Source organism: Oncorhynchus mykiss, chromosome 8 (assembly GCF_057628025.1).
Source record: "Oncorhynchus mykiss isolate SJ-2025 chromosome 8, ASM5762802v1, whole genome shotgun sequence".
NCBI classification, from domain to species: Eukaryota; Metazoa; Chordata; class Actinopteri; order Salmoniformes; family Salmonidae; genus Oncorhynchus; species Oncorhynchus mykiss.
Window position 1 is genome coordinate 82,324,176 of NC_143029.1, and position 25,665 is coordinate 82,349,840.

General features: G+C 46.0%; 3 long non-coding RNA genes across 3 annotated transcripts in view; 2 read left to right on the forward strand and 1 right to left on the reverse strand.

Moving 5' to 3' along the window:
- LOC110530739 (uncharacterized) lies at positions 1 to 18,077 on the reverse strand. The gene is made up of 5 exons (XR_002474590.3): positions 16,772 to 18,077; positions 16,488 to 16,571; positions 12,966 to 13,045; positions 7,169 to 7,428; positions 1 to 2,372 (listed from the first exon to the last, which is right to left on the reverse strand). It is a non-coding gene; the product is annotated as an uncharacterized LOC110530739 (long non-coding RNA).
- LOC149982155 (uncharacterized) overlaps positions 1 to 25,665 on the forward strand; it is a 472,901-nt gene that overhangs the window by 110,727 nt on the left and 336,509 nt on the right. The window lies entirely within an intron of this gene.
- Positions 12,547 to 24,190, forward strand: LOC149982156 (uncharacterized). Its single transcript, XR_016482668.1, has 2 exons — positions 12,547 to 12,769; positions 22,033 to 24,190. It is a non-coding gene; the product is annotated as an uncharacterized LOC149982156 (long non-coding RNA).

Genomic DNA, 25,665 nt, shown 5'->3' on the forward strand with positions numbered 1-25,665 from the left:
TCAGTTTGTTACATTTTAATGTCATGTGCACAATGAGTTGCCTTTCTTGCAAGGTCTATACCCAACAATGCATTAACCAATAATGTCCTTCAAAGAAATAACATACGGTAGGACAAAAACACACAATAAATAAAAATAAGAACCCGATAAAGTAAGCATATTATATAGAGGGTCAGTACCATATTCACAATGTGCAGGGATACTGGAGTGATAGAGGTAGATATGTATAGGGGTAAGCATATTATATAGAGGGTCAGTACCATATTCACAATGTGCAGGGATACTGGAGTGATAGAGGTAGATATGTATAGGGGTAAGCATATTATATAGAGGGCCAGTACCATATTCACAATGTGCAGGGATACTGGAGTGATAGAGGTAGATATGTATAGGGGTAAGCATATTATATAGAGGGCCAGTACCATATTCACAATGTGCAGGGATACTGGAGTGATAGAGGTAGATATGTATAGGGGTAAGCATATTATATAGAGGGTCAGTACCATATTCACAATGTGCAGGGATACTGGAGTGATAGAGGTAGATATGTATAGGGGTAAGCATATTATATAGAGGGCCAGTACCATATTCACAATGTGCAGGGATACTGGAGTGATAGAGGTAGATATGTATAGGGGTAAGCATATTATATAGAGGGCCAGTACCATATTCACAATGTGCAGGGATACTGGAGTGATAGAGGTAGATATGTATAGGGGTAAGCATATTATATAGAGGGTCAGTACCATATTCACAATGTGCAGGGATACTGGAGTGATAGAGGTAGATATGTATAGGGGTAAGCATATTATATAGAGGGCCAGTACCATATTCACAATGTGCAGGGATACTGGAGTGATAGAGGTAGATATGTATAGGGGTAAGCATATTATATAGAGGGTCAGTACCATATTCACAATGTGCAGGGATACTGGAGTGATAGAGGTAGATATGTATAGGGGTAAGCATATTATATAGAGGGCCAGTACCATATTCACAATGTGCAGGGATACTGGAGTGATAGAGGTAGATATGTATAGGGGTAAGCATATTATATAGAGGGTCAGTACCATATTCACAATGTGCAGGGATACTGGAGTGATAGAGGTAGATATGTATAGGGGTAAGCATATTATATAGAGGGTCAGTACCATATTCACAATGTGCAGGGATACTGGAGTGATAGAAGTAGATATGTACAGTACATTCAAAAACTATTCAGACCCCTTTTTGCACTGTCACAGGACTCACTCACACGCACTGACACACACACACACACACACACACCTCTATCACTCTAGTATCCCTGTACATTGTTAATATGGTACTGACTCTCTATATAGTAACCTTACTACTATACATATCTACCTCTATCACTCTAGTATCCCTACTTTATAAATGCACTGTATGGTGGTAAGGTGATTAGACATCAGGATATATGATAAACAGGGTAGCAGCAGTGCATATGATGATTGTATGTAAGTGGATGTGTATATGTGTGTAGAGTAGAAGCTGTTTATTAATCTGATGGCTTGGGGATTGAAGCTGTTCAGGAGCCTGCTGGTGTCTTGATGCACCGGTACCACTTGCGTTGCGGAAGCAGAGAGAACAGTCTATGGCTTTGGTGGCTGGAGTCTTTTAATGATTTTCTGGGCCTTCCTTTCACACCGCCTGGTATAGAGGTTCCGGATGGCAGGGAGCTCAGCCCCAGTGATGTACTGGATTGTCTGCGCACCACCTACTGCAGCGCCATACAATCAAGGACGGTGCTGTTGCCATAGCAAGCAGTGATGCAGCCAGCCAAGATGCTCTCGATGGTGCAGCTGTATAACTTTTTGAGGATCAGAGGGCCCATGCCAAACCTTTTCAACCTCCTGAGGGGGAAGAGTTGCTGTCGCGTCTTCTGCACGACTATGTGCACGTGTGTGGACCGTTGTAAGTCCTAAGTGATTTGGACACAGAAGAACTCGAAGCTCTCGATCCGCTCCCCTGCAGCTCTGTCGATGTGGATGTGGGCGTGGCTCGGCCCTCCGTTTCCTGTAGTCCACGATCAGCTCCTTGGTCTTACTGACATTGAGGGAAATGTTGTTGTTCCGCCCTCACACTGTCAGGTCTCTTACATCCTTCCTGTAGTCTGTCTCACCATTGCCGGTGATCAGTCCTACCACCGTCGCGTCGTCAGCAAACTTGATGATGGTGTTGGAGTCGTAGGTGAACAGGGAGTACAGGAGGGGACTAACCGCACAACCCTGTGGGGCCCCCGTGTTGAGGGTCAGTGTGGAGGAGGTGATGTTGCCTACCTCACTGCCTGGGGTCGGCCCGTCAGGAGGTCCAGGATCCAGTTGCAGAGGGAGGTGTTTAGTCCCAGGGTTCTAAATAAAGGTGAAATAAAATAAAAAAAATAAGCTTGGTGACGAGCTTGGATGGGAGAACGGCGTTGAACGCTGAGCTGTAAGCAATGAACACTATTCTCCCATAGGTATTCCTCTTATCTATGTGGGTGAGGGCAGTGTGGAGAGCAATTGAGTTTGCGTCGTCTATGGATCTGTTGGGGCAGTATGCAAGTTAGAGTGGGTCTAGTGTGTCTAGGATGATGGGAGTTAATGTGTGCCATTACCAGCCTCTCAAAGACCTTCATGATTACAGTAGTGAGTGTTACAGGGTGGTAGTCAATGTGGCATGAAGCCTTACAGGTCTTGGGAACAGGAATGATGGTGGTCAGCTTAAGATGTGGGGATTACAGACTGGGACAAGGAGAGGTTGAAAATGACTGTGAATATGCCTGCCAGCTGTTCTGAACATGCTCTGAGAACACACCCTGGAATACTGTCTGGCCCAACGGCCTTGTGGGTGTTGACCTGATTAAAGACCTTACTCATGTCAGCCTCAGAGAGCGAGATCACTCAGTCCTGTGTGGCGGTGACGGAGGTTTGGTTAAACAGGCAAGGTGGCCAGTCAGTTTAGACTCAGGATTGGTTAAACAGGCAAGGTGGCCAGTCAGTTTAGACTGAGGATTGGTCAAACAGGCAAGGTGGCCAGTCAGTTTAGACTGAGGATTGGTTAAACAGGCAAGGTGGCCAGTCAGTTTAGACTCAGGATTGGTCAAACAGGCAAGGTGGCCAGTCAGTTTAGACTCAGGATTGGTCAAACAGGCAAGGTGGCCAGTCAGTTTAGACTGAGGATTGGTTAAACAGGCAAGGTGGCCAGTCAGTTTAGACTCAGGATTGGTTAAACAGGCAAGGTGGCCAGTCAGTTTAGACTCAGGATTGGTTAAACAGGCAAGGTGGCCAGTCAGTTTAGACTGAGGATTGGTCAAACAGGCAAGGTGGCCAGTCAGTTTAGACTCAGGATTGGTTAAACAGGCAAGGTGGCCAGTCAGTTTAAACTCAGGATTGGTTAAACAGGCAAGGTGGCCAGTCAGTTTAGACTGAGGATTGGTTAAACAGGCAAGGTGGCCAGTCAGTTTAGACTCAGGATTGGTTAAACAGGCAAGGTGGCCAGTCAGTTTAGACTGAGGATTGGTCAAACAGGCAAGGTGGCCAGTCAGTTTAGACTCAGGATTGGTTAAACAGGCAAGGTGGCCAGTCAGTTTAGACTGAGGATTGGTCAAACAGGCAAGGTGGCCAGTCAGTTTAGACTGAGGATTGGTTAAACAGGCAAGGTGGCCAGTCAGTTTAGACTCAGGATTGGTCAAACAGGCAAGGTGGCCAGTCAGTTTAGACTCAGGATTGGTTAAACAGGCAAGGTGGCCAGTCAGTTTAGACTGAGGATTGGTTAAACAGGCAAGGTGGCCAGTCAGTTTAGACTGAGGATTGGTCAAACAGGCAAGGTGGCCAGTCAGTTTAGACTCAGGATTGGTTAAACAGGCAAGGTGGCCAGTCAGTTTAGACTCAGGATTGGTCAAACAGGCAAGGTGGCCAGTCAGTTTAGACTGAGGATTGGTTAAACAGGCAAGGTGGCCAGTCAGTTTAGACTGAGGATTGGTCAAACAGGCAAGGTGGCCAGTCAGTTTAGACTCAGGATTGGTTAAACAGGCAAGGTGGCCAGTCAGTTTAGACTCAGGATTGGTCAAACAGGCAAGGTGGCCAGTCAGTTTAGACTGAGGATTGGTCAAACAGGCAAGGTGGCCAGTCAGTTTAGACTGAGGATTGGTCAAACAGGCAAGGTGGCCAGTCAGTTTAGACTCAGGATTGGTCAAACAGGCAAGGTGGCCAGTCAGTTTAGACTCAGGATTGGTCAAACAGGCAAGGTGGCCAGTCAGTTTAGACTGAGGATTGGTCAAACAGGCAAGGTGGCCAGTCAGTTTAGACTCAGGATTGGTCAAACAGGCAAGGTGGCCAGTCAGTTTAGACTCAGGATTGGTCAAACAGGCAAGGTGGCCAGTCAGTTTAGACTCAGGATTGGTCAAACAGGCAAGGTGGCCAGTCAGTTTAGACTGAGGATTGGTTAAACAGGCAAGGTGGCCAGTCAGTTTAGACTGAGGATTGGTCAAACAGGCAAGGTGGCCAGTCAGTTTACAGTGAGAACACCACACACTACTAACAAGATTCATAAAGAAAAATATGTTTTATTTTATTTAACTAGGCAAGTCAGTTAAGAACAAATTCTTATTTACAATGACGGCCTACCGGGGAACGGTGGGTTAACTGCCTTGTTCAGGGGCAGAACGACAGATTTTTACCTTGTCAGCTCAGGGATTCGATCCAGAAACCTTTCGGTTACTGGCACAACGCTCTAACTACTAGGCTACCTGCCGCCTCATATCATATTCACTCCAACACAAGCTAAATCTCCACCAACCATGTACACAACATCCAATATGGATCACATTCAAAGAGATTTTCATTCTTTCACCTTAAGAGTAAAACACTTAATCTCTCCCGTGATTGTCAGACAGACAATCCCTGTATAAAGGTGAGAAAGAGGACACCAGACAACCTATGAGAACTACAATGTTCAATACAATGTTGATCTCACGTTGTGTGGTGATTTAGAGGGGCCAGTCAGGTATGTTATGAGTGATCTTCAGCCAGGTATGTTATGAGTGATCCTCAGCCAGGTATGTTATGAGTGATCCTCAGCCAGGTATGTTATGAGTGATCCTCAGCCAGGTATGTTATGAGTGATCCTCAGCCAGGTATGTTATGAGTGATCCTCAGCCAGGTATGTTATGAGGGATCCTCAGCCAGGTATGTTATGAGTGATCCTCAGCCAGGTATGTTATGAGTGATCCTCAGCCAGGTATGTTATGAGGGATCCTCAGCCAGGTATGTTATGAGGGATCCTCAGCCAGGTATGTTATGAGTGATCCTCAGCCAGGTATGTTATGAGTGATCCTCAGCCAGGTATGTTGTGAGTGATCCTCAGCCAGGTATGTTATGAGTGATCCTCAGCCAGGTATGTTATGAGGGATCCTCAGCCAGGTATGTTATGAGGGATCCTCAGCCAGGTATGTTATGAGTGATCCTCGGCCAGGTATGTTATGAGTGATCCTCAGCCAGGTATGTTGTGAGTGATCCTCAGCCAGGTATGTTGTGAGTGATCCTCAGCCAGGTATGTTGTGAGTGATCCTCAGCCAGGTATGTTATGAGTGATCCTCAGCCAGGTATGTTATGAGGGATCCTCAGCCAGGTATGTTATGAGTGATCCTCAGCCAGGTATGTTATGAGTGATCCTCAGCCAGGTATGTTATGAGGGATCCTCAGCCAGGTATGTTATGAGTGATCCTCAGCCAGGTATGTTATGAGGGATCCTCAGCCAGGTATGTTATGAGGGATCCTCAGCCAGGTATGTTATGAGTGATCCTCAGCCAGGTATGTTATGAGTGATCCTCAGCGTGGTCTTCAGTAGGGAACAATGTTATGGAATGTACAGAAAAAAATATATTGTGTAGAACAGACAACCTGCTCTGGCATCATACAGAGTAAAGAGTAATTCAGAGTCCACAGACACAGAGTCTGGTGGCGTTAATGTGACATCTATCTGGCTCTGTGACTACCGTTGGTGGGGGACCCACAGCCCGACCGCACACCTCCCTAAAATCCCCAACCAACACGGACCCACACCCCGACCGCACACCTTCCTAAAGTCCCCAACCAACACGGAACCGTGGACCCACAGCCCGACCGCACACCTTCCTAAAGTCCCCAACCAACACGGAACCGTGGACCCACAGCCCGACCGCACACCTCCCTAAAATCCCCAACCAACACGGACCCACAGCCCGACCGCACACCTTCCTAAAGTCCCCAACCAACACGGAACCGTGGACCCACAGCCCGACCGCACACCTCCCAAAAATCCCCAACCAACACGGACCCACAGCCCGACCGCACACCTTCCTAAAGTCCCCAACCAACATGGACCCACAGCCCGACCGCACACCTCCCTAAAATCCCCAACCAACACGGACCCACAGCCCGACCGCACACTTTCCTAAAGTCCCCAACCAACACGGACCCACAGCCTGACCACACACCTTCCTAAAGTCCCCAACCAACACGGAACCGTGGACCCACAGCCCGACCACACACCTTCCTAAAGTCCCCAACCAACGCGGAACCGTGGACCTCTATTCATTTGAATGTGGATGTGGATGTGACGGATGGCGAAATTGATTGAGCTGCGCTGAAAATTTGAAAATGATGAAAGCCAAAGGTCCAATATTCTACAACACTGCTGTGCAGAAGAGTATACAGTTTGGACTCTGATAAGCGCTTAAGAAATCATGTCATCTCTTAACGTTCAGAAAGTTGTGCAATCCTGAATTCCACCCAGATATTAGTGTTGTCTGTTCTACTTGATTCTACTTCATGATACTGAGATATGAAAAGTAACAGACTAGTGGTTTGAACTGTCAGTTAAACTGGTTGAAACCAGTTGCTTTTGTATGTCCAGGAGCCATTAATAGCTAAAGGATGTGATTATATATCCTCTCTAGAAAATGGATGAGACAGAGCTTGAGAGAAGTGGAAGATTAATAGAGAGAGAGAACAGGAAACAGTGATAAATATAGATTGAAGAGAGAGAACAGGAAACAGTGATAAAAATAGATTGAAGAGAGAGAACAGGAAACAGTGATACATAGAGAAAGAGGAGAGAAAACAGGAAACAGTCAGAGAGAATGTGAGAGAGTGAAACTGTTCTGTTGCAGACAGATGGTCCTCACTGGTGGGGTCGAAGCCTTCCTGTTGCTGTTGTGGCCACTGTCTGCTGCGGTCATAGTGTTCTTCTGTCTGGCCAACCGTTCACTTTTACCCCAGAGAGACATGGCCAAACCCTCGTTACTGCCTGTCTCTCAGCTAGTGACACTGATGGGAGAAGCCCGAGTGTGTTGTGACTCTCAGTCTGAGCGTTTGCGTGTTGGTGAGGAAGTCAGATGTGGGGACGCTGCTGGCAGCCTGGTGAATGGTAATGGCTGTGACCTCCCTGGGGACACAACAGGAACATATTCATACTATTAGTCTAATAGCTTATTAGATAAGACGAATACAACATTTCACCAACGTTAGTGGTTCAACACCAGTGGAGGCTGCTGAGGGGAGGACGGCTCGTAATAATGGCTGGAATGGAGTCAATGGAACGGTATCAAACCTGGAAACCATGGAAACCATGTGTTTGATGTATTTGATACCATTCCATTGGGTTGATACCATACTATTTCTACCCCTTGGAAAACAATGCATTTCACTGCACCTATTGAGTGTGAGACAATAAAACATTACAAACAAATAATAATGTATTGCTCTGTACTAGATGTAGAAGGATAACAGTTTATATTTATTACATCCTGAAAATAACCTTCAGCAAATAGGCTAACAGGTCAGAGATTTACAACGCTGTAGAGACTGAGTACATCTGTTCCTAACTTTTAGACGAGAAGAGAGAGAGAGAGAGAGGAGGGAGAAAGAAAGAGAGAGAAGAGAGAGAGAGAGGAGAGAAGAGAGGGAGGGAGAGGAGGGAGAGAGCGAGAGAGGAGGGAGAGAGAGAGAGAGAGAAAAGAGAAGAGAGAGAGAGAAGAGAGGGAGGGAGAGGAGGGAGAGAGAGAAGAGAGAAGAGAGAGAAGAGAGGGAGGGAGAGTAGGGAGAGAGAGAGAGATAGGGAGAGGAGGGAGAGAGAGAGAATAGAGAAGAGAGATGGAGAGAGAAGGCAAAACAGTGTGTGCATTTGGGCCATAGTGATCAGAACAGATCAGAACAGAGTTTGGTTGTTTGGGTTAGTGATCAGAGCAGAACAGATCAGATCAAAACAGAGTTTGATTGTTTGGGTTAGTGATCAGAACAGAGTTTGGTTGTTTGGGTTAGTGATTGGAACAGAGTTTGGTTGTTTGGGTTAGTGATCAGAACAGAGTTTGGTTGTTTGGGTTAGTGATCAGAACAGAGTTTGGTTGTTTGGGTTAGTGATCAGAACAGATTTTGGTTGTTTGGGTTAGTGATCAGAACAGATTTTGGTTGTTTGGGTTAGTGACTGGAACGGGGCAGAACACGTCAGATCAGAGCTTGGCTGTGTGGGTAAGTGTTAGTGATCAGAGCAGAACAGAGCTTGGCTGTTTGGGTTAGTGTTAGTGATCAGAACAGATCAGAGCTTGGTTGTTTGGGTTAGTGATCAGAACAGAGCTTGGCTATTTGGGTTAGTGTTAGTGATCCGAACAGAGCAGAACAGAGCTTGGCTGTTTGGGTTAGTGTTAGTGATCAGAACAGATCAGAGCTTGGCTGTTTGGGTTAGTGATCAGAACAGAGCAGAACAGATCAGAACAGAGCTTGGCTGTTTGGGTTAGTGATCAGAACAGAGCAGAACAGAGCTTGGTTGTTTGGGTTAGTGATCAGAACAGAGCAGAACAGAGCTTGGCTGTTTGGGCTCAGGCTGGTGTGACTCATCAGGCTAGCTGTCCCCTTTCTCCTCTACACAGGAACAATCAACCAAATTCATTAGAACTGCCTGTGAAAACAGGCTAAACAAAGCACCAGTGCCTACTAGCACTAACACAGTACACTGGACTATCTGGGCTTGAAAAGGACAAACAAAAATCAAATCAAATTTATGTATATAGCCCTTCGTACATCAGCTGATATCTCAAAGTGCTGTACAGAAACCCAGCCTAAAACAGCAAGCAATGCAGGTGTAGAAGCACGGTGGCTAGGAAAAACTCCCTAGAAAGGCCAAAACCTAGGAAGAAACCTAGAGAGGAACCAGGCTATGTGGGGTGGCCAGTCCTCTTCTGGCTGTGCCGGGTGGAAATGCCACCTTTAATACTGCAGTGAAATCTCTTCCGTGGGCTACACAAATGTTGTGTGCAGACCACCACACCAACACCCCCACATACACCATTGAACCTTACTTCCTCTATATTTGTCACATTGCATGCACAAACGCTGTCACGTCTCTCGTCAGAATGAGGATCGAACCAAAACACAGCGTGGTAAGTGTTCATGATTCTTTATTAACCAAAACACTTGAACAAAATAACAAAGTGAAAAAACCGAAACAGTTCTGTAAGGTGCAATAAACTACACGGAAAACAACTACCCACAAAACACAGGTGGGAGAAAGGATGCCTAAGTATGATTCCCAATCAGAGACAACGATAGACAGCTGCCTCTAATTGGGAACCACATTTGGCGAAAACAAAGAAATAGAAAACATAGAAATAACGAAACTAGAATGCCCACCCTAGTCACACCCTGCCCTAACCAAAATAGAGAATAAAAGCCTCTCTATGGCCAGGGTGTGACAAACGCACACAACACACCTTCCCCATACACACCCATAGAGGCTTGGGCGGTATACCGTGTACCGGGGTATTTGGAAAAATCCACGGGATGGTTTTTCAATACCGTCAAAGCTATTTCTTAATAGTTTTTCAATAAATGTGAATATTTGTAGTTACTTTTTGTTGTTGTTGTATTTTACCCCTTTTTCGTGGTATCCAATTGTTTAGTAGCTACTATCTTGTCTCATCGCTACAACTCCCGTACGGGCCCAGGAGAAACGAACCCAAACAAGCCACACTGCTTCTTAACACAGCGCCATCCAACCCGGAAGCCAGCTGCACCAATGTGTCAGAGGAAACACCATGCACCTGGCAACCTTGGTTAGCGTGCACTGCACCCGGCCCGCCACAGGAGTTGCTGGTGCGCGATGTGACAAGGATTTCCCTACCAGCCAAACCCTCCCTAACCCTGACGACGCTAGGCCAATTGTGCGTCGCCCCACGGACCTCCCGGTCGCGGCCGGTTACGACAGAGCCTGGGCGCGAACCCAGGGTCACTAGTGGCGCAGCTGGCGCTGCAGTACAGCGCCCTTAACCACTGCGCCCCTTTTAGTAGTTACTTTTACAGTAAATACCTGCAGTCAACTTGTGCAATACGTTAGGAGATGAAACAGACCGCGTTCTTCATTTCACCTGTCATTATGACGTTTATCCTAGTTCCCCAGAACAGTGTTTGTTTGTAAATAGCACAACGGGAGACGGTTGGAGCTGGACAGTCCATAGCGGTCTATATCTATCAGTGAGTCTCTGTTGTGTGGAGCACATGAAGTGATGACGTTACACTTGTATTGCAATTCACTACTAAATGTCTGCCATCAGATATCTTATAATGGTCTTTCTGCCAGAAGTCCAAGAGCTCTGGATGCGTTCTCTGTACAGCTGATTGTGCTTCCTACTAGCGTTTGTTTCCTCTTCCGTTCTCCTCCGTCTACACATGCTGCTCTTCCTTCAGAATAGCATCACAACTTTGTTCATTGCACAATTTCTCTTGTTCACTTTTGCCTGTAAATGTCCACACTATTAAAAATGACATTTGGTAGCTACTAGCTATAAATGTATAACTTTACGAGCTGGAGTTGTACATCTTTGCAACAGTGCTTGACTTGGGGAGGAGCTCACCTCAACTGAGTACCGGCACCTCGAATGTTCTACTGCTTGAGTTCCTGCACCTCTTATAGAATATTATCTCAGAAGTATTGTGGAGCTCCTGCACCTAAATATGAACAGTACCAGCACCCAAAATGAGTACTGGAACCTATTTCAGTCCAAGTCAAGCACAATTTGCCATTTATGTTCGTTTTCTCTCGTTAGCTAACAACGTCTATGCAATTTCGCAGATAGTTTGTACTAATTTTGTTAGCATTCTGGTAATAGAGGCCCAATGGGCTTTTCGTGCGTTTTAGTGCCCCCTTGTGTGCTATGCCAGTAATACTGTAAATCCCAGGATGAGAGAAGGACGGTATAATGTCAATATGAACATTTGGATACCAACCAACTCTACAGTCCTCATACCTGGCTCATTGTCTACCTGTGTAAGGATGCCCTCTAAGGTCCCTTCTCCAGGCCTGCTGCTGCGTAGAGGGTTTGGGGTGTGTAGACCCTCTGTCAACACTACTGCACCACCTCTCTGATCTCAGGAGGGGTTAAGGGTGTGTAGACCCTCTGTCAATACTACTGGACCATCTATCTGGTCTCCGGAGGGGTTTGGGGTGTTTAGACCCTCTGTCAACACTACTGGACCACCTCTCTGGTCTCAGGAGGGGTTTGGGGTGTGTAGACCCTCTGTCAACACTACTGGACCACCTCTCTGGTCTCAGGAGGGGTTTGGGGTGTGTAGACCCTCTGTCAACACTACTGGACCACCTCTCTGGTCTCAGGAGGGGTTTGGGGTGTGTAGACTCTCTGTCAACACTACTGGACCACCTCTCTGGTCTCAGGAGGGGTTTGGGGTGTGTAGACTCTCTGTCAACACTACTGGACCACCTCTCTGGTCTCAAGAGGGGTTTGGGGTGTGTAGACCCTCTGCATTCAACATACTTGACACAACACACATATTAAATACACAACACCCAAAACCCAATAAAATAAACACAATTGACACCTTATAAGGGAGACACACAAAGTGTTGTGCATAGTACACTTGCCAGCTCTGATTACACACAATTCCCAGCAATCTACTTAAATTCACTCCTCTTCAAAACAGCTGTCACTCAAATTATGGTTTGCATATTAATCACATGGAGGCTGTTGATTTGGAGTAAACAGAGGGAAGGGAACTGATATACTAATTGTTTTTTGGCTAGCCAGCCCAGAGCCAGCTCAGAGCCAGCCCAGAGCCAGCTCAGAGCCAGCTCAGAGCCAGCCCAGAGCCAGCCCAGAGCCAGCCCAGAGCCAGCCCAGAGCCAGCTCAGAGCCAGCCCAGAGCCAGCCCAGAGCCAGCCCAGAGCCAGCCCAGAGCCAGCTCAGAGCCAGCCCAGAGCCAGATCAGAGCCAGCCCAGAGCCAGCCCAGAGCCAGCTCAGAGCCAGCCCAGAGCCAGCTCAGAGCCAGCCCAGAGCCAGCCCAGAGCGTCTTAGGCATATTTTCCCCTGAAGCTCCTCACCAGTGTTATGAGTTCGTATGAGTTCCCATTTCAAAGTCAGTAGTCAGACATGAGAGGATCATCCCCACACACCCAGCCAGTTCATAGCATCACATGACCTTCCCTCCCACAGTGTATTTCACTGGGTAGAATAAGTCTGACGTCTGGGCTCTGGGGCAGGAAGCATAGAACAATACTGTCTGAGAGACTGACTGTCAGAGAGTGGAGAGTAGAAAACCAGGCCAGACTGAATCCACAGACTGTTTGGTTCTACAGGGCCTTTAGGCAGCAGCTGGGGTTAAAAGTGTGTGTGTGTGTGTGTGTGTGTGTGTGAGAGAGTGCTTTCTGTAGAAATGAAAGAGGATGATGATGGGGCAAAGAGAGAGACACTCATCAGATCTGACAGAGGAGAGACATGAGGTAAGCAGGAAATATGCATAGTCACTGTCTCATGTACACACACACACAAACAATGCTAACAAACACTGACATGTTTATACATGTTGTACACAGCCAGATCAACAAACACACAGACAACAGAATTACACAGCCAGACCAACAATCACACAGACAACAACACAATCACACAGACAACAACGCAAACAAACCCTCTTACCTCAGCCGCCCTGCGTTTCCCAATGTTCCAGGAGTAGTAATGCTCAGTAGACACTGCACAGAACGGATGGGAGTCCTCGGCTAAACAACACAACATCAACCATACAACACACAACATATCAATCAATCAATCAAATGCATTTATATAGGCATTTTATAGAAGCCCAGCCTAAAACCCCAAACAGCAAGCAATGCAGATACAGAAGCATAGTGGCTAGGAAAAACTCCCTGGAAAGACAGGAACCCAGGAAGAAACCTAGAGAGGAACCAGGCTCTGAGGGGTGGCCAGTTCTTTTCTGGCTGTGCTGGGTAGAGAGGAACCAGGCTCTGAGGGGTGGCCACTCCTCTACTGACTGTACTGGGTAGAGAGGAACCAGGCTCTGAAGGGTGGCCAGTCCTCTACTGACTGTACTGGGTAGAGAGGAACCAGGCTCTGAGGGGTGGCCACTCCTCTACTGACTGTACTGGGTAGAGAGGAACCAGGCTCTGAGGGGTGGCCAGTCCTCTACTGGCTGTACTGGGTAGAGAGGAACCAGGCTCTGAGGGGTGGCCAGTCCTCTACTGACTGTACTGGGTAGAGAGGAACCAGGCTCTGAGGGGTGGCCACTCCTCTACTGACTGTACTGCGTAGAGAGGAACCAGGCTCTGAGGGGTGGCCAGTCCTCTCCTGACTGTACTGGGTAGAGAGGAACCAGGCTCTGAGGGGTGGCCAGTCCTCTTCTGACTGTACTGGGTAGAGAGGAACCAGGCTCTGAGGGGTGGCCAGTCCTCTTCTGACTGTACTGGGTAGAGAGGAACCAGGCTCTGAGGGGTGGCCAGTCCTCTTCTGACTGTACTGGGTAGAGAGGAACCAGGCTCTGAGGGGTGGCCACTCCTCTACTGACTGTACTGGGTAGAGAGGAACATCTCGAGCTGACCCCTTCTGAGCAAGGCGGTGTAAACAGAACTGTCTCGTTGTGCTCAACGGTATGTGGTAGTAGCAGAACAGCTAAAATGTAAAGGAATTTTCTTTATATTTTACTTGTTTTATTGAGTTTTTACCTGAAATTGCAGTAACAGCTTGTTACATTCTGAAACTGTCGCAGTAGCTGCCAACCTGCCAGCTGTACAGAGCCACATAAAACTTTAGAACCCATTCCCACCACAATGTTTTTTTTATGTCAACACTATCTATAATTGTCGTTTTCCTAGGGCCCAGAGTTTTTCCTGATCTGGTAGGCTAGCCTAACCAGCTAAAACTCCGGGTATGACATAGTAATCAATCAGCTTAGAAAACAGTTTCATATGGGCTACGATGAGACCAGATTTTTTCAAATAGTAAAAAAAAATAAACTCCTGAAAACCTCCTGGACTTAGTGAGGATGAAAATAATAAAAACCTGTCATGAAACGAATCAGATGTTGGTTACGTGCTGCTTTCATGAACCAACACTATGCTTGAGTCCCCCCAGCAGCACTGACCTTGCTGATATCTACTTACTACTAAATGTACTCAGGATGACTGAGATATGCGGTTGTCTCACCTAGCTATTGTTGATAATGGGATATGTAGGAGGGCGAGCCGGTCAAGGATCGATTCAGACAAGGTGGTAAATTGTATGACAAGCGACAGTTTAATTATGAGTAAAGATATCTGGTACAACGTATACGGGCCCATTTCATTCAGCTCATAAGGAACCAGCAGAAAAGAAGCCCCGATAACCGAGTGCATGTATGTTATATACAGTACAGAAAGTAGGTTGAGTCTAGAAGTTCTGGTCTTCTGGTTGGTACTGTTGGGCCGTCCGTCATCCCTCTGAGTCTTGTCGTGCCGTTCTTTGTCACACAATGTTCAGCTAAGAAGGAGATTATGTGTGTGTGCTTGTCTGCTCCTGTTTCTCAAGGTTGGGAGTGTACATGCAGCTGGTGTTTGTCATGAGATACTGTTATCAGTGCTCAGCAGTGAGACAGCTCTGTTCCTTTGCATGTGCATAGTCTCTTATGAAAGTAGAGAAGTTATATGTGTTATGGCAGCTTCATTATATTAATAAGGTTATTACATTGCTAGGCATACTTTAAGCTAGAAATTCTTATAATTCTTACACTATCTGAAGAAATGCACTAACTGTATGTTTTCTCACCAAGTTGTGGGTAAAATAAATTGTGTTAGCCACTAATATTGATTGCTAGTTAGCTGGCTAATGTTAGCTAGCATGTTTAATGTACTAAGAGCAAATGTAGCTAACTAATATAGCCTGGTACCAGTGCTGGTGTAGGCCGAGATAAGCCTGTTGTTTGTGCAACGGTATCTTCCAAATCAGAAAGGAAAATTATGAATAGATTAGCTAGCTGCATGAGGTAAGAAAACATGTAATGTAACATCTCATCAGGGTCCTCTGGAAACACTGACCAACACTTTGGTTCCTACCCTGTCAATAATTCCTCCCTGGCTTATTCATTCATTGTTATGTCAGAAAACAATGTATTCAAAGTGCTGACCCCTATATTCCAACTATTTAATTAGAATAATCATTCTATTTCCACGATTCCAACAGTTCAACAATAAACACGGCCTAGATTTGTTTGCCCATATCTTGTAGCCCAACGTGTAGGAAATGCAGAAACTGTTGAAAATGCTGAAAAGGATTTTAGTTTGAAGTTGGATTGAACATTATAAAACTACTAAAATAGAGAAAGCCCTATTGAAATCACTTATAATGTATGTATGTGTTGCCATCCTAGGTTCATGAACTACTCATAAAGCATATTTACAACTTTTATTATTCAAAAAGGTGTGTGAGAGAAAGAGGAATTTGAACATTGCAATAGCCCTGCTCCTCTCTCTCTCCAGCTGTACTAACTAAATCCCCAGCCCATTGAAGCTCATCTCTCTGTCTCCCAGCGCACCTCATGTTCTTTATCTGGATCTTGGTAATAGGTCAAATCCCACAGCACACAGACCAGTCTAGGGGTTATATATATATAGATTCCGCTCTCCAGTCTTCAGGGGCTGCTGTGAGTCTGTTTATATAATGGACAGGTAGGCTAGCGGTTAAGACCGTTGGGCCAGTCACCGAAAGGTCGCTGGTTTGAATCCCCAAGCCGACTAGGTGAAGAATATGTTGATGTACACTTTGAACAAGGCACTTTGAACAAGGCACTTTGAACAAGGCACTCTGAACAAGGCACTCTGAACAAGGCACTCTGAACAAGGCACTCTGAACAAGGCACTCTGAACAAGGCACTTTGAACAAGGCACTCTGAACAAGGCACTCTGAACAAGGCACTCTGAACAAGGCACTCTGAACAAGGCACTCTGAACAAGGCACTTTGAACAAGGCACTCTGAACAAGGCACTTTGAACAAGGTACTAATTGCTCCTGCAAGTCACTCTGAATAAGAGCCATATGCTTTGGGGGTCTTTGTGACACTGTCTAAAAAAATACATTATTTCAGGAAAAACACATCGTCTGATGGACCGATTGATAGATTATGGAATGATTGACCGATATGAGGGAGGGATGGATGGATTGACTGACTCCTACCTTTGTTGACGGGCATCACTATGGTCTGTGGCCGTGCCCACCCCAAACTGTTTCAGCTGGTTGTCAGGAACGGTCAGAGTGGATCTTCAGCATAACCAGACAAGACGAGAGTACAAGAGACAACACTTAGCCTGGATGGGGAATTTGGCCACTTCCATAATCTATTTATTCTAAAACGATGCTTTATTTATACAGGTGATCCCACTGAGATTAAAAATGGAGACCTGTCCCAAAACAGCATCAATCCACTTTCTCAAACAACATAAGAGGTATTCTCTTTCTACCTGATAGAGTAGCAGCAGTCTTCCCTCTCCCTGCCTCCATCTCGCTGATCAATGTCGTGCTGGCACTCTCTGGCACGCCCCTACCGTAGACCCCGCACCTTTGGCAATGCTGATAGCAGGCATGTTGGTAACGGTGTTAGGGGTGTTGGGACCCTTTCCCAAGGTGACATTTACTGCTGCGTCCTTCATGGTTACCAAACTGGTGGCTCTCTTTGCCGTGCTAATGGCGGTTGCCGTGGCGTTCTTTGTCATGGTAACATTGGCGTTCTTTGCAGCCTTGATGACTGCCACCTGGTTGGCTGCTTCCAGAACAGAGTAGGATACAGATTTGGCCTGACAGGACCCCTCCGTATCCTGGAACCTAACAAACAGCTGTTATTAGTGGAGGTGTTCTTCAAAGTAGCCAACCTTTGCCACTCTTGGCATTCTCTCAACCAGCTTCACCTGGAATACTTTTCCAATAGTATTGAAGGAGTTCCCACATATGCTGAGCACTTCCTGACTGCTTTTCCTTCACTCTGCGGTCCAACTCATTCCAAACCATCTCAATTGGATTGAGGTCGGTGTGATTGTGGAGGCCAGGTCATCTGATGCAGCACTCCATCACTCTTCTTCTCGGTCAAATAGCCCTTACACAGCCTGGAGGTGTGTTGGGTCATTGTCCTGTTTAAATAAAATGATAGGCCAGTCAAGTTCTTCCACACCGATCTCGACAAACCATTTCTGTACGCACTTCGCTTTGTGCACGTGGGCATTGTCATGCTGAAAGGAAAGGGCCTTCCCAAAAATATTGCCACAAAGTTGGAAGCACAGAATCATCTAGAATGTCAATGTATGCTGTAGCATTATGATTTCCCTTCACTGGAACTAAGAGGCCTAGTCCGAACCATGAAAAACAGCCCCAGAACATGACTCCTCCTCCAGGTAGCGTTCTCCTGGCATCCGCCAAACGCAGATTCTTCCGTCGGACTGCCAGATGGTGAAGCATGATTCATCACTCCAGAGAATGCATTTCCCTGCCCCAAGAGTCCAATGGCAGCGAACTTTACACCACTCCAGCCGAAGCTTGGCATTACGCATGGTGATCTTAAGCTTGTGTGCGGCTAATTGGCCATGGAAACACATTTAATTTCATGAGGCTGCCGACGAACAGTTCTTGTGCGGACGTTGCTTCCAGAGGCAGTTTGGAACTCAGTAGTGAGTGTTGCAATTGAGGACAGACGATTTTTACGATCTTCAGCACTCGGCGGTGCCGTTCTGTGAGTTTCTGTGGCCTACTACTTCACAGCTGAGCCGTTGTTGCTCCTAGACATTTCCACTTCACAATAATAGCACTTACAGTTGATCGGGGCAGCTCTAGCATAAATTGGACGAACTGACAAGTTGGCGGTGCCACGTTGAAAGTTACTGAGTTCTTGTGTAAGGCCATTCTACTGCCAATGTTTGTCTATGGAGATTGCATGGCTGTGTGCTCGATTTTATACATCTGTCAGCAACGGGTGTGGCGGAAAAAGCAGAATTTGAAGGGGTGTCCACTGTCCACATACTTTTGTGTATATAAAGTGCATTAGGAAAGTATTCAGACCCCTTGACTTTTTCCACATTTTGTTACGTTACAGCCTTATTCTAAAATTGATTAAATTATTTTTTCCCCCCTCATCAATCTACACAGAATACCCCATAAAAACTGTTTAGACATTTCTGCAAATGTATAAAAAATAAAAAACTCTTAAAAATCTAATGTACATAAGTAGTCAGAGACTTTACTCAGTACTTTGTTGAAGCACCTTTGGCAGCGATTACAACCTTGAGTCTTCTTTGGTATGAAGCTATAAGCTTGACACACCTGTACTTGGGGAGTTTCTCCCATTGCTCTCTGCAGATCCTCTCAAGCTCTGTCAGGTCGGATGGGGAGCGTCACAGCACAGCTATTTTCAGGTCTCTCCAGAGATGTTCAAAAAAGTTTGAGTCTGGGCTCTGGCTGGGCCACTCAAGGACATTCAGAGACATTAGAAGCCACTCCTGCACTGTCTTGGCTGTGTGCTTAGGGTTGTTGTCCTGATAGAAGGTGAATCCTAAGCATTCTGGAGCAGGTTTTCATCAAGAATCTCTCGGAACTTTGCTCATCTTTCCCTCGATCCTAACAAGTCTCCCAGTCCATGCCGCTGAAAAACATCCCCACAGCATGATGCTGCCACCACCATGCTTCACCATAGGGATGGTGCCAGGTTTCCTCCAGATGTGACGCTTGGCATTCAGGCCAAAGGGTTCAGTCTTGGTTTCATCAGACCAGAGAATCTTGTTTCTCATGGTCCGAGAGTCATTTAGGTGTCTTTTGGGAAATTCCAAGCAGCTGTCATGTGCCTTTTACTGAGGAGTGGCTTCTATCTGGCCACTCTACCATAAAGGCCTGATTGGTGGAGGGCTGCAGAGATGGTTGTCCTTCTGGAAGGTTCTCCCATCTCCACAGAGAAACTCTGGAACTCTGTCAGAATGACCATCGGATTCTTGGTCACCTCCCTGACCCTTCTCCCCCGATTGCTCAGTTTGGCCGGGAGGCCAGCTCTAGGAAGAGTCTTGGTGGTTCCAAACTTCTTCCATTTAAGAATGATGGAGGTCACCAACCTTCGTCTCTCCCGAGCCCGTACGGGCGTTGTAGCGATGAGACAAGATAGTAGCTACTAACAATTGGACACCACGAAATTGGGGCGAAAAAGGGGTATTTTAATTTTTTTAAATTTTTTTTATAATAATTTAAAAAAAAGAATGATGGAGGCCACTGTGTTCTTGGGGACCTTCAATGCTGCAGTAATGTTTTGGTATCCTTCCCCAGATCTGTGCCACGACACAATCATGTCTCGGAGCTCTACAGACAATTCCTTCTACCTCATGGCTTGGTTTTTGCTCTGACGTGCACTGTCAACTGTGGGACCTTATATAGACAGGTGTGTTTCTTTCCAAATCATGTCGAATCAATTGAGTTTACCACAGGTGGACTCGAATTAAGTTGTAGAAACATCTCAAGGATGATCGATGGAAACAGGATGACCCTGACATCAATTTCCAGTCTCATAGCAAAGGGTCTGAATACTTATGTAAATAAGGTATTTCTGCTTAATTGTTTTTATACATTTTCTAAAATTTCTCGAAACCTGTTTTCGCTTTGTCATTGTGAGGTATTGTGTGTAGACTGATGAGGAAAAAATGTAATTTAATTCATTTTAGAATAAGGCTGTAGCATAACAAAATGTGGAAAAAGCCAAGGGGTCTGAATACTTTCCGAATGCACTATATATATATATATATATTAACTTTTAACAAGGCACACCTGTTAATTGTAATGCATTCCAGGTGACTACCTCATGAAGCTGGTTGAGAGAAGGCCAAGAGTGTGCAAAGCTGCCATCAAGGCAAAGGGTTGCTACTTTGAAGAATTTAAAATATTAAATATATTTTGATTTATTTGACACTATTTTGGTTACTACATGATTCCATATGTGTTATTTCATAGTTTTGATGTCTTCACTTTTATTCTACAATGTAGAAAAGAGTAAAAATAAAGCAAAACCTTTGAATGAGTAGATGTGTCCAAACAGTTCTGGTATATATACAGTATATATATACACACACAAAGCACCCTCTTAAAGAGAGAGATAGCATGATAAAGGCTATAAGAACTACCTCTCCCTAGTTCCATAACTCACAATAATACAGACTACAAGGACCACACCTCTCTAGTTCCATAACTCATAATGATACAGACTACAGGGACTACACCTCTCTAGTTCCATAACTCATAATGACACAGACTACAGGGACCACACCTCTCCAGTTCCATAACTCATAATGATACAGACTACAGGGACTACACCTCTCTAGTTCCATAACTCATAATGATACTAATGATACTACTGAAATAGCGGCTTCCTGTGCTTGGCCCTCCTTTGTTGAACATAATAAACAGCTCTCTATCTCACCAGGATGTGTACCAAACTCACTAAAAGTGGCAGTAATAAAGCCACTCTTGAAAAAGCCAAACCTTGACCCAGAAAATATAAAAAACTATCGGCCTATATCGAATCTTCCATTCCTCTCAAAAATTTTTGAAAAGGCTGTTGCGGACAGCTTTTTTACATCTACGTAACATTGCAAAAATCAGAAACTTTCTGTCCAAAAATGATGCAGAAAAATGAATCCATGCTTTTGTCACTTCTAGGTTAGACTACTGCAATGCTCTACTTTCCGGCTACCCGGATAAAGCACTAAATAAACTTCAGTTAGTGCTAAATATGGCTGCTAGAATCCTGACTAGAACCAAAAAATTTGATCATATTACTCCAGGGCTAGCCTCCCTACACTGGCTTCCTATCAAGGCAAGGGCTGATTTCAAGGTTTTACTGCTAACCTACAAAGCATTACATGGGCTTTCTCCTACCTATCTCTCTGATTTGGTCCTGTCGTACATACCTACACGTACGCTGCGGTCACAAGACGCAGGCCTCCTAATTGTCCCTAGAATTTCTAAGCAAACAGCTGGAAGCAGGGCTTTCTCCTATAGAGTTCCATTTTTATGGAATGGTCTGCCTACCCATGTAAGAGACGCAAACTCGGTCTCAACCTTTAAGTCTTTACTGGAGACTCATCTCTTCAGTGGGTCATATGATTGAGTGTAGTCTGGCCCAGGAGTGGGAAGGTGAACAGAAAGGCTCTGGAGCAACGAACCGCCCTTGCTGTCTCTGCCTGGCCGGTTCCCCTCTTTCCACTGGGATTCTCTGCCTCTAACCCTATTACAGGGGATGAGTCACTGGCTTACTGGGGCTCTTTCATACCGTCCCTAGGAGGAGTGCGTCACTTGAGTGGGTTGAGTCACTGATGTGATCTTCCTGTCTGGCTTGGCGCCCCCCCTTGGGTTGTGCCGTGGCGGAGATCTTTGTGGGCTATACTCGGCCTTGACTCAGGATGGTGAGTTGGTGGTTGAAGATATCCCTCTAGTGGTGTGGGGGCTGTGCTTTGGCAAAGTGGGTGGGGTTATATACTTCCTGTTTGGCCCTGTCCGGGGGTGTCCTCGGATGGGGCCACAGTGTCTCCTGACCCCTCCTGTCTCAGCCTCCAGTATTTATGCTGCAGTAGTTTATGTGTCGGGGGGCTAGGGTCAGTTTGTTATATCTGGAGTACTTCTCCTGTCCTATTCGGTGTCCTGTGTGAATTTAAGTGTGCTCTCTCTAATTCTCTCTTTCTCTCTTTCTTTCTCTCTCTCGGAGGACCTGAGCCCTAGGACCACGCCTCAGGACTACCTGACATGATGACTCCTTGCTGTCCCCAGTCCACCTGGCTGTGCTGCTGCTCCAGTTTCAACTGTTCTGCCTTATTATTATTGGACCATGCTGGTCATTTATGAACATTTGAACATCTTGGCCATGTTCTGTTATAATCTCCACCCGGCACAGCCAGAAGAGGACTGGCCACCTCACATAGCCTGGTTCCTCTCTAGGTTTCTTCCTAGGTTTTGGCCTTTCTAGGGAGTTTTTCCTAGCCACCGTGTTTCTACACCTGCATTGCTTGCTGTTTGGGGTTTTAGGCTGGGTTTCTGTACAACACTTTGAGATATCAGCTGATGTACAAAGGGCTATATAAATACATTTGATTTGATTTGATACAGACTACAGGGACCACACCTCTCTAGTTCCATAACTCATAATGATAGACTATAGGGACCACACCTCTCTAGTTCCATAACTCATAATGATACAGAATACAGGGACCACACCTCTCTAGTTCCATAACTCATAATGATACAGACTACAGGGACTACACCTCTCTAGTTCCATAACTCATAATGATACAGAATACAGGGACCACACCTCTCTAGTTCCATAACTCATAATGACAGACTACAGGGACTACACCTCTCTAGTTCCATAACTCATAATGATACAGAATACAGGGACCACACCTCCCTAGTTCCATAACTCATAATGATAGACTACAGGGACTACACCTCTCTAGTTCCATAACTCATAATGATACAGAATACAGGGACCACACCTCCCTAGTTCCATAACTCATAATGATACAGAATACAGGGACCACACCTCTCTAGTTCCATAACTCATAATGACAGACTACAGGGACTACACCTCTCTAGTTCCATAACTCATAATGATACAGAATACAGGGACCACACCTCCCTAGTTCCATAACTCATAATGATACAGAATACAGGGACCACACCTCTCTAGTTCCATAACTCATAATGATACAGAATACAGGGACCACACCTCTCTAGTTCCATAACTCATAATGATACAGACTACAGGGACTACACCTCTCTAGTTCCATAACTCATAATGATACAGAATACAGGGACCACACCTCCCTAGTTCCATAACTCATAATGATACAGAATACAGGGACCACACCTCTCTAGTTCCATAACTCATAATGACAGACTACAGGGACCACACCTCTCTAGTTCCATAACTCATAATGATACAGACTACAGGGACCACACCTCCCTAGTTCCATAACTCATAATGATACAGACTACAGGGACTACACCTCTCTAGTTCCATAACTCATAATGATACAGACTACAGGGACTACACCTCTCTAGTTCCATAACTCATAATGATACAGACTACAGGGACTACACCTCTCTAGTTCCATAACTCATAATGATACAGACTACAGGGACTACACCTCTCTAGTTCCATAACTCATAATGATACAGAATACAGGGACCACACCTCCCTAGTTCCATAACTCATAATGATACAGAATACAGGGACTACACCTCTCTAGTTCCATAACTCATAATGACAGACTACAGGGACCACACCTCTCTAGTTCCATAACTCATAATGATACAGAATACAGGGACCACACCTCCCTAGTTCCATAACTCATAATGACAGACTACAGGGACCACACCTCTCTAGTTCCATAACTCATAATGATACAGACTACAGGGACTACACCTCTCTCATAATATTTTAGGGTCCGCTGCTCTGTGCTCCCCTTCTGCAGCTCCACTGATGAATCCAATTCATTGTAATGAAGAGGCGGACTGATCAGACTAGGCCAGTGGGTTTAGGGAGTTCTAGCTGAAACAAAGGAACACATTTCTCTCTGGCAAGACGCTAACATTCCAATTAACAGTTCAGGAAGAGCAGCCTTGCAAAACAGGGATCAGGCACGGAAGAGAGGCTTCTTGCTTCCATAAAACAGTGGTTCCCAAACTGTGGGGCAGTTTGTCATCAAGGCAAAAGGTGGCTATTTAAATAATATCATACATAACTATATGTGTTTAACACTGTTTTGGTTACTGCATGATACCATGTGTTATTTCATAGTTTTGATGTCTTCACTATTATTCTACAATGAAGAAAATAGTAAAAATAAAGAAAAACCCTTGAATGAGTAGGTGTTCAAAAACTTTTGTAAAATTAAAAAATGTAGTAAAATATCAAAAACTCACATTGTAGACAAACGCTTTGGACGATTTAAAACATGTCTTCAGATTTGTCCATCAGTAAGCTTAGAGAATGTGTACTAAAGGATATTTGACATTTCCATTATAGACATGAATGGGTTAAACTCACTATGAGGCCCAGGATTATAATATTTAATGTCACCACCACATGATGCAAAAACCCAGGAAGGGAGGGAGGGAGGGAGAGAGAGAGGGAGAAATGGAGGGAGGCAGGCAGGGAGGGAGGGAGAGAGGGAGGGAGGGAGGCAGGGAGGGAGGGAGGGAGGGAGGGAGGGAGGGAGGGAGGGAGGGAGGGAGGGAGAGAGAGAGAGAGAGAGGGAGAGAGGGAGGGAGGCAGGGAGAGAGGGAGGGAGGCAGGGAGAGAGGGAGGGAGGGAGGGAGGCAGGGAGAGAGGGAGGGAGGGAGGGAGAGAGGGAGGGAGGGAGGCAGGGAGAGAGGGAGGGAGGGAGGGAGGGAGGGAGGGAGGGAGGGAGGGAGGGAGGGAGGGAGGGAGGGGAGGGAGGGAGGCAGAGGGAGGCAGGGAGAGAGGGAGGGAGGGAGGCTGACAGGCTGGAAGGGAGGCAGGGAGGAAGGCAGGAAGGGAGGGAGGGAGGGAGGGAGGGAGGGAGGGAGGGAGGGAGGGAGGGAGGGAGGGAGGGAGGGAGGGAGGGAGGGAGGGAGGGAGGGAGAGAGGGAGGCAGGCTGACAGGCATGGAGGGAGGCAGGGAGAGAGGCAGGCAGGAAGGGAGGGAGGCAGGCTGACAGGCAGGAAGGGAGGCAGGGAGAGAGGGAGGGAGGCAGGCAGGCAGGGCCCCAGAGGAACAGAGAGAGGAGCTGAGGATGGGAGGGAGCAGTAGAGATGAAAATGGTTATTGAGGTTATGTAAGCTGAAACAGATTGAACGCTGAGTGAGTGTCAGACTCCTCTCCTCTAGCTAATGCTAGCACGGATGGGCACGCACACACAAATACACAAATACACACACAAATACACGCACACACAATTACACGCACACACAATTACACGCACACACAAATACACAAGCACACACACAAATACACAAGCACACACACAAATACACAAGCACACACACAAATACACAAGCACACACACAAGCACACACACAAGCACACACACAAATACACAAGCACACACACAAATACACAAGCACACACAAATACACAAGCACACACAAATACACAAGCGCACACACACAAATACACAAGCACACACAAATACACAAGCACACACAAATACACAAGCACACACAAATACACAAGCACACACACAAATACACAAGCACACACACAAATACACAAGCACACACAAATACACAAGCACACACACAAATACACAAGCACAGACAAATACACAAGCACACACACAAAGAGGGGAGCTGTTTCTGTTGTCCCCTGCTATGTCC